This window comes from Sminthopsis crassicaudata, chromosome 1 (genome assembly GCF_048593235.1).
Source record: "Sminthopsis crassicaudata isolate SCR6 chromosome 1, ASM4859323v1, whole genome shotgun sequence".
Lineage (NCBI taxonomy): Eukaryota > Metazoa > Chordata > Mammalia > Dasyuromorphia > Dasyuridae > Sminthopsis > Sminthopsis crassicaudata.
Window position 1 is genome coordinate 572,634,584 of NC_133617.1, and position 9,953 is coordinate 572,644,536.

Below are 9,953 nucleotides of genomic sequence, written 5' to 3' on the forward strand. Positions count from 1 at the left end.
ATATTTAAACCTCATATTTACATAGTAAAAATAAAAATTTCTAAGTTCTCAGTCAACATTTGATTTCCACCAAATGTCCTTTAATTCTAAATCAGGTAGGAAGAGGGTAGGCAGATTTTTCCCCCCTTATCTAGATGAGATTTTAAAAACTTTAAGATACTTACATATTGTATAAATATACATATATGCTTATATGTATTATATATCATGTAGAACATTATGATTAAAGATTAAATTCTACAAAAGATTAATGTCACATTTGGGGGGGAGTTTTATTTATACTTCTATTGCCAAAATTGATCATTCAGTTTAGAATTCTTAATTACAAATTCTTAGTAAATCAAAGATGTTTCTATTTGTGTGTTTGCATTTCACAAAACATGCATGTCATACTAGTAAAGTTTATTAGATATTTCTTCTTAAAATAACTCCAAAGATAGCCTAATTAAATTAGCCAATAATTAATAAAAATGTAGTCAAAAAAGATGACCAATAAATTAGGAAAATTATTTCTATAAATGCCAGTGGGCTGTCTTTTAGATATATGTAGTGCCATAAGGAGGCATAATTTGGTCCTAGAATCATCACAACCTCCATAATACATACAAATAGAACAGTGTATATAATATTATGAATAGCTTTATATCCACACTCTTTTGTACTGAATCACAAAAGAAATATATTCGTAGGGTAAAACCAATGGAATAATTTCTTTCTTTTTTTTTTTTTTTTTTTTTAGGCTGGGGTTAAGTGACTTGCCCAGGGTCACACAGCTAGGAAGTGTTAAGTGTCTGAGACCAGATTTGAACTCAGGTCCTCCTGAATTCAAGGCTGGTGCTCTATCCACTGCGCCACCTAGCTGCCCCTTCAATGGAATAATTTCACAGAATAAGCTAATGTTTGTCTCTAATATCAGAAATGCATTTCAATAGAAAACCTCAGAGGTGTTTGCTTTTCTTCTGCCCTTTGAGGTTATGGTGCCATATTCAGAACCCTTGAAGATTATACTTGGAATCTACTTGTATGTCCCTGAATTATGCAATTCTAGATGTGGAGATGACCTCAAAGACCATCTCAGAAAATTCCACACTTAAGCCAGAGTCCCTTCTCTCAGTTGCATCAAATGTGGAACTATTGGAATATGGAAGATGGCAAGATCTGAATGGAAAACAGGACATGGTTTCTCTGAAAATGCATAGTATAAGACACTTCTAAAAGAAATGAGAGTCTCAGTATCATTTAGCCTGATATTTATTTTCTCATGGCATAAACTTTTTTTTTTTATAATAACCGCAAGCAATGGCCACGTCTCCCCATTTAAAAGAAAATGAAGAATAACACTTTCATTTGGTAAAAATGGGAATATCTACACCAAAGATAGAAACTTCATTTTGCTTGTTACCTAAACTGCAGGGGTAAAGATTGGTACACTCTACCACTACTAATTGTGTCTTTTTCTGATCAGGATATTTTCTGAATATTTCCTTGTGATATTGGCTGTATCTAATGCACCTTGCAAGAGGAATCCTCCTAATTACTATGGCTATAATTTGGATTGCTGCTCCCAGATGAAGGGCATGAGAATCCTGGGCTTTCTCCAGAATCAAGAGAACACATAGTATATAATACACTTAATTATACTTTGTCTAGAGAAAGAAAATTCTTTATTAAAATAAGCAGTGTAAGTTATAAATTAGCCTCTAATTGTTAACCTTTATTAATGAAGAAAAAATAAAATTTGTCGCAAAGACAAGGTCAAAAGATAGTTTTGTTCTCCAAACAGACTTTTCTCTCTTGGTTATTTTGAAGTTCCACATGGCTACTGGCAATATTAATTACCCTATAAAGTGCTTTTTAAATTTTAAAGTTTTATTTATTATTATTTAAATATTTGTAGCGAGCTATCGTCTCCAGATGCTGCTGGATCGCTCTCTGGGAAGAGATCTGCTGTGTCTTCTACTCAAATCTCTCCGACAGATTCTTCTTCCTGTAATTGAACCGTTGTCTCCAGGCAGTTGCTGTTAACTCTTGTCCAAAGAAGTGACTTCCCTTCCTGCAGAGAGCTCCGTCAAGCCTGATGCAATTCAGAGTCTCTCTTCTTGAATCCTGGCTCTGAATCTCCTCCAGCTCTTATCCTTCTCCAGGCCGATCTGCTCTTCAGGCACAGTGCTCTCTCTTTTATTCTCCCAGAGAATGGGCGTGGGATAATGCAAGGGCTTCTGGGAAGAACCACCCCAGCCAATGAGCTTGCCCCCTCTATCAAGTCAACCTGAGTTCTCACCTTGTAATTGTCCAGAAAACCTGAATTCTCACCTTGTCACTGTCCAGACAACCTCAGTTCTCACTTAGTAATCCTAACATCTCCCCCTTTCTTTTGATTTAGAACATAGGACAGTCCTGTCCTTCTTTCTTAGCTTTAACCAATGCTTTTTCTAATCTTGTCATAGGCTTAGACTGCTTCACAGACAATTCTGTTTGTGTTTCTGCCTCTTCCTCTCCTCCTTCTTGCTCCACCCCTGAAGGGTTAATTGAGGGAGGAGATGGGAGGTGCTCCTGTTGCTCAGAATTGTACTTAACTTCATTGTTATCTGATTCATCCTTTTCACCTAGTTTAGTTGACACTTCCCCATTTTGCTCCTTCATCTCTTCCTTTAGAATAACATTGTTTAAAGCCAATTGGATTACATTGTATATATGAATTGTATCTTTGGAAATTGAGTTTGGCCTGGAATTGTAGTGTTCACCTAATTGCTTTCCTACTAATTCCCATTCATCTGGATCCAATTCTTCTTCCAGAGAAAAAGAAGGACATATAACCTTCACAGTTCTTAAAAGTTCAGTAATCTCCTCTAAAATTATAATCAATCCTTGGCTTTTCATAACCTTGATGATGCTCTCTAAACATTTTCCTTGAACAGAAGGTGTTTGCCCCATTTCACTATAAGAGATTGCTGGTTTATTTTCCATCTTTATATTAATGTCAATAACTTCTTTTTGCAGGAAGAAATTGATTTCATATACTCTTAGGAAGGACTAGTTGGCCTCATTTGTCCAGTGCTTTCAGTTTATACGTTCTTTTTTCTCTTCTATGAATAACAAAGAAAACAGTAGTACTGTTTTCTGCTGTATGACTCACCTGTGATACTGTCTCATTGAGCAGTTCTGGCTCTGCTCCTTTCCTGAAGCTGAAATTACTTGTTAATCTTTTACCTCTTAATAGAATGGGTTTCTTTGCTAATCTCTGTGATGTCTTTCAAAGTTACCACCTGCTTCTTAAACATGCATCTTTTTTTTTTCCCTAAAGAATTAAAAATATATTTGGATGGAAGTTTTTTAATAGACACACATGATGATTTCTGCATTTTCTCAAGTACATAGAATATAAAATCAAAAGATAAAGCTGTGGATAGGCTGAGCGAATATAACAAAGATGACAATACTCCCCAAACTAATCTATTTATTTAGTGCTATACCAATCAGACTCCCAAGAAACTATTTCAATGACCTAGAAAAAATAACAACAAAATTCATATGGAAGAATAAAAGGTCGAGAATTGCAAGGGAACTAATGAAAAAAAAGTCAGAGGAAGGTGGTCTATGTACCTGATTTAAAGCTATATTATAAAGCAACAGTCACCAAAACCATTTGGTATTGGCTAAGAAATAGACTAGTTGGTCAGTGAAATAGATTAGGTTCACAGGGCAAGATAGTGAATAAAAATAGCAATCTAATCTTTGACAAAACCAAAGATCCCAAATTTTGGGATAAGAATTCATTATTTGACAAAAACTGCTGGGAAAACTGGAAATTAGTATGGCAGAAACTAGGCATGGACCCACATTTAACACCACATACTAAGATTAGATCAAAATGGGTCCAAGGTTTAGGCATAAAGAACGAAATCATAAATAAATTGGAGGAACATGGGATGGTTTACCTCTCAGACTTGTGGAGGAGGAAGGAGTTTGTGTCCAAGGGAGAACTAGAGACCATTATTGATCACAAAATAGAACATTTTGATTACACCAAATTAAAAAGTTTCTGCACAAACAAAACTAATGCAAACAAGATTAGAAGGGAAGTAACAAATTGGGAAAACATTTTTACAGTTAAAGGTTCTGATAAAGGCCTCATCTCCAAAATATACAGAGAATTGACTTTAATTTATAAGAAATCAAGCCATTCTCCAATTGATAAATGGTCAAAGGATATGAACAGACAATTTTCAGATGATGAAATTAAAACTATTTCCACTCATATGAAAGAGTGTTCCAAATCACTATTGATCAGAGAAATGCAAATTAAGACAACTCTGAGGTATCATTATACACCTGTCAGATTGGCTAAGATGGCAGGAACAAATAACGATGAATGTTGGAAGGGCTGTGGGAAAACTGGGACACTGATGCATTGTTGGTGGAGTTGTAAAAGAATCCAACCATTCTGGAGAGCAATCTGGAATTATGCCCAAAAAGTTATCAAAATATGCATACCCTTTGACCCAGCCGTACTACTATTGGGCTTATATCCCAAGGAAATACTAAAGAAGGGAAAGGGACCTGTATGTGTCAAAATGTTTGTGGCAGCCCTTTTCATAGTGGCTAGAAGCTGGAAGATGAATGGATGTCCATCAATTGGAGAATGGTTGGGTAAACTATGGTATATGAATGTTATGGAATATTATTGTTCTGTAAGAAATGACCAACAGGAGAAATACAGAGAGGCTTGGAGAGACTTACATCAACTGATGCTGAGTGAAACGAGCAGAACCAGAAGATCATTATACACTTCAACAATGATACTGTACGAGGATGTATGCTGATGGAAGTGGATTTCTTCAACATAGAGAAGAGCTAATCCAATTCCAATTGATTAGTGATGGACAGAACCAGCTACATCCAGAAAAGGAACACTGGGAAATGAATGTAAACTGTTATTTTTACCTTCTGAATCCAATTCTTCCTGTGCAACAAGAAATTCGGTTCTACACAAATATATTGTATCTAGAATATACTGTAATATATTTAACATATATAAGACTGCTTGCCATCTGGGGGAGGGGGTTGGGGGAGGAAGGGAAAAAATCTGAATAGAAGTAAGTGCAAGGGATAATGTTGTAAAAAATTACCCATGCATATGTACTGTCAAAAAAAATGTTATAATTATAAAATAAAATAAAAATTTAAAAAAAAAAAAGATAAAGCTGGAAACTATTAAGACTCAAAGAGAAAAAGAGAGCATCTCATCCAATCATCCAAATTCTTCATTTTACAGGAGAGGAAAGTGAGATAGAAATGAAATGATGTGCCCAGTTATGACTGAAAGAGCTAAATTTCTTTATTCATAGTTCATTATTGTTCTTACCGTGTAATACATTCAATACAAAAATTAGTGCTTCTCTGTTTAGATACCACATTATGCTGCGATGAGCCTTAACCCCTGAATCCTTAAACCATATCATCAATAAAATATTAGCATATTCTGAACTATTTTAGGCCATGTTTTGCCAAGCCCCTTGCGAGTTGCTTTAAAGAACATTTGCAAACTAACCAAAACACTTACCAATATTGCTAAGACCCACTCACAAAAAGTAGCTAATCACATACTAACTAGCAAATTATATCAGAGTAATGCCAGTCTCTTTCTTTGAACTTCACCTACCTCTCTTCCACTCTAGATAATGAACTATAGAAAATGCTCATCTCTATCTAGTTTTATGGGATAGAGATGCCTCTACAGCTCCTAAGAACTTTCTATAATCTAGATCAATTTGAGAACTCATCTACTGTAGGGGTTTCACATTTTTTTGATCATTGGACCCTTTGATAGTTTGGTGAAGCTTTGAACTTTGCCAGACCAGTGTTTTTAAATGCATTAAAAATTCATGTAATTGCAAAAGAAACAAATTATTTTAAAAAATATCCTTCAGAATATTAGGAACAACAAAAACCAAAGTTCGTAGACTCAGGTCAAGAACCCCTGATCTGAGAGGATTTGATTACCAAAAGGACATGGTACATGTACATACATTTTCACCGAGAGCAACTGTATGTGCAATAACCTGTTTTCTTCCCTGAGAACAAGATTTGAGTAAGGTTCCAGTGTATTAGCATCAATATTTAACACAAGGGGAAAAAAAAAGCATTATGGACCAGATGTTAAATTATATAAACATAGCACAAAGAAGTTCTTCAGTAAAGGGAAATTAAATTTAGTTCTCCACAAAAGGAAAATACAAATAAAACCATATATCGATGTTTCTCTTGATGTTAGAACTTTAACAGCTGGGTTTTCCCATGTGGAATATGGGTCACATAAATAACCCCAAAGTGAGGCAATGGGACAGTGAAAAAGTTTTCTAAAAAAAAGAAGATAAATTAAGTTGGATGCTGTATGTATCATACCCAGAGGAATTCCAAGGAAATACATGGTCATTGGGAGGTATTGGTGGCTTAAAATGAGCATTACTAACATAATTTATGGGAAAATTATAAACACACAAAAACCAAAACCAACTTCCTAATTCATATATCTTTGATCCTGCTAAAATGGTTTGTGTACCTCATGAGATAATTTAAAACCTTAAGAGAGATTAAGATCCCTTGAAGATCTCCAGTTAGGGCAGATAGGTGGCATAATGCATAGTGTTGGGCCTAAAATCAGGAATTCTCTTCTTCCTGAGTTCAAATCTGGCCTTAGAAACTTCCAAGCTGTGTGACCCTGAAAAAAAATCACTTTACCCTGTTTGCCTTGATTTCCTCATTTGTAAAATGAACTGGAGAAGGAAATGGCAAACTAGTATCTTTGCCAAGAAAACCTCTAATGGGATCATGAAGAATCAGACATGACTGAACAACAAAACCAAAAATGATCTCTAATCACCCTCCCCTATTCCCACCCTCCCCTATTCCATATCTTGACTTTTCAATTAGAGATGGAACTGAGAGAAATTTGTTATTAGCTGGCAGAATTTATGTTTAACCTGAAATCAACAGTAATTCAGAAATCATGAATTTGATTTACTAAACTTGGTTGTACTTGTCAAGGGGAAAAAGAATAGTGATTATAATAATAGCTAGCATATACCTGTAAAAGTATTTTTCAAACATTTTAGTTTGTCCTTCCAGCAACCCTAGCAGATGAATATTATTATTTTTATCATCACTATTGCGTACATGAGGAAACTGAGGGAGACAAAAGTTGAATTACTTGCCCACAGTCACACAGTATCTGAAGCAGAATTTGAATTCAGATCTTCCTGATTCTAGGTCCAGCAGTCTATCTGTTGTACTACCTCGCTGCCCTTCTGGTATTTGCTTTTCACACAGGTTAGCAGCAAGCTAAAAATACAGTAACAATATTTACATTACAGTAACAATATTTACATTACATTATTGCTCCCATCTCTTCCTTCCAATAACACCCACTTTGATATAGGTCATATTAATAATTGTTATTGTTCTTAATTTCATTGGTATTGATTAATTACATTTATAACTGCAACAACATTGTAAGACAGTTAATGCAAGTATTATTATACCTATTTTACAGATGAGAAAATAGTTTTGTGTTTAAGCATCTTCCCCATATGCACAGAACTATGAAGTTTTGAAACTAGATGGCAACTTGGTGTAGAAGAAAGAATACCAAATCTAGATTCAAATTCCAATTCTAATACTTTACTACCTTTGTGACCCTGAGCAAGCCAATCTATCTTTCTGGGACCTCAGTTTTCTCATCTGCAATTAAAAGGGCTTGAATTCACGGAAACCAACAGTCTCTTTTCCTCTAAATCTACAATCCTAGCAAATGTCAAAGTAATTTACAGGGAAATTTAAGGTTAGGAATCGATCATCATCATGAGAAGTAAGGTGAATTTAAAAAAATGAAAACCTATGTTTCCTTCCCCCTTAACATAAGAAGACAAGGAGAGGCATTGTATTTCTTTATGTTCATCATGATTGATACATTGTCTTTTAGTAATAACTTCACATGTCTACTTCAAATTCCTCTTATGTAAAAGAAGATTGGACTAGAGGAGCTCTAAGCAACTTTTGGTTACAAAAATCAAATCCTATGTTGTTGCCAAAATTGCCAATGTCTATCTTATTACCTACTTCCCAGCCTCAATTTTTTTTATTTCCCAGAAATTGCTAAAAACAAGTAAGTTAGGAAGAAGCCTCTAGAGGACCTAAGTATATTCATTTTCACTTTGGTTATCCCTGTTGAGCTTTTAAATCCCACTTATTGAACCATTTCTCAGTAATATGGATGGAAACTGTAGAATGTATTTAAGAAACTTTATACTTTAATAGATATAAACAGTGAAGGGCATTCATAGGATTTCATGTCATCCATGTTAGGGCTCCTTGTGAATTTGGGTTCATATTGGCAGGAAAAAGGAGAGAGGAAGTGTGTGTCATATAGCTTAAGCCTGCTATCCTCCTGTGAAATTCAAAAAGTCAGTTCCAGTCTAACTACTTAGTTGTTGCTCTGCTAATAGAAAGGCAAGCAAATAATAGAATAGAATTAGTAAGATATTTCATCTGAACAAGTTTAAAAAAAACCAAAAACAAAAACAAAAAAAAACAAAAATAACCCTCTAGATTCACTTCCCCAAATGAACACATTCTCCTGAAGATTCAAATGTCAATAAAAAAGTGTTTAAGTTTCAATACAGTTCATCTAGTGTTGTATAGAACATTTCTGTATAAATCTTAGGATATTTTTGTCCTGATAGCTTACATGAGAATCCTCTAAGTCCCTGGTGCTGCATGAACTCAATTTGACTTGCTCTGTGGGGTTCTTAATACTTTGAAGCCTCCTACTTTCAGGAATCTGAGTATACCTGATCTCATCTCACCTCTTACATGAGCCATGCACTAACCTCTCCATTTGTTAAATTTTCTACTTCACAGAAGGATCTCACACCAGTCTTATGAAATAGTTGTCTTGTGCCTAAGTACACCATTACAATTGAAATGGAGATCTTTCATGGAATGTCTTCCAATATCAGTCCTTTTTAGGCACAAAAATTATGGGAAATGGAGTTTTCTATTTCTCAATAGTGCATGCTTCAAATGGTATTTTGTTCCATGGATAATATTCTTTGCTTATCACTAAGAGGATTATTTCTTATTCTCTTTCAATGAATAAATTCATAGATATATGAATTTCTCATAATGTTTTTATTGGAAAAAAGACCAACCAAGAATCAGAGGATCTGGGTTTGAACCCCCGCTCAGTGGGATTATGATTCCATTCCCTTATGTCATACAGACCCTGATTAGTCACCTAGTTTCTAGGCTTCAAGTTACTCATCTGGAAAGGAAAGTATTGAAGTAGATGACCTCTAAAATTTCTTCCAACTTTGTAACTATGATCTGAAATACAAACAAGGTAAGAGAAAAAAAAATCAATAAAGCCATGAGATTAGAATTATTTATGTTAAAATAAAATATTGTTAGGACAGGAACACTTTTTAATGTACCCTTCTCATCTGTTTTCTGTCTATAAACACTTGATCAAATTGTTTTTTGTTGTTCAATTGTTTCAATCACATCTGACTCTTTGTGACCTCATTTGGGGTTTTCTTGGCAAAGATACTAGAGTAGTTTGCCATTTCCTTCTCCAGCTCATTTTACAGATGAAGAACTTAGGCAAACAGACTTAAGTGACTTGTCCAGGATCACACACCTAGGAAGTATCTGAGGCCAGATTTGAACTCAAAGAAGATAAATCTTCCTTATTCCAGACTTGGCACTCTATCCACTGAACAACCTAGCTGCCTATAAAGTACTTCATAAATCGTAATTCCCTCTGTAAAATTTTAGGTGGTATAATTATTATTACAAGAGATACATTTTTATTATTACTATCAAACAATAATAGTAAAAATGTAAGTTGTTCTAGTTACCTTTATATTATTTTACTTCTTTGTATATTTAGCTTT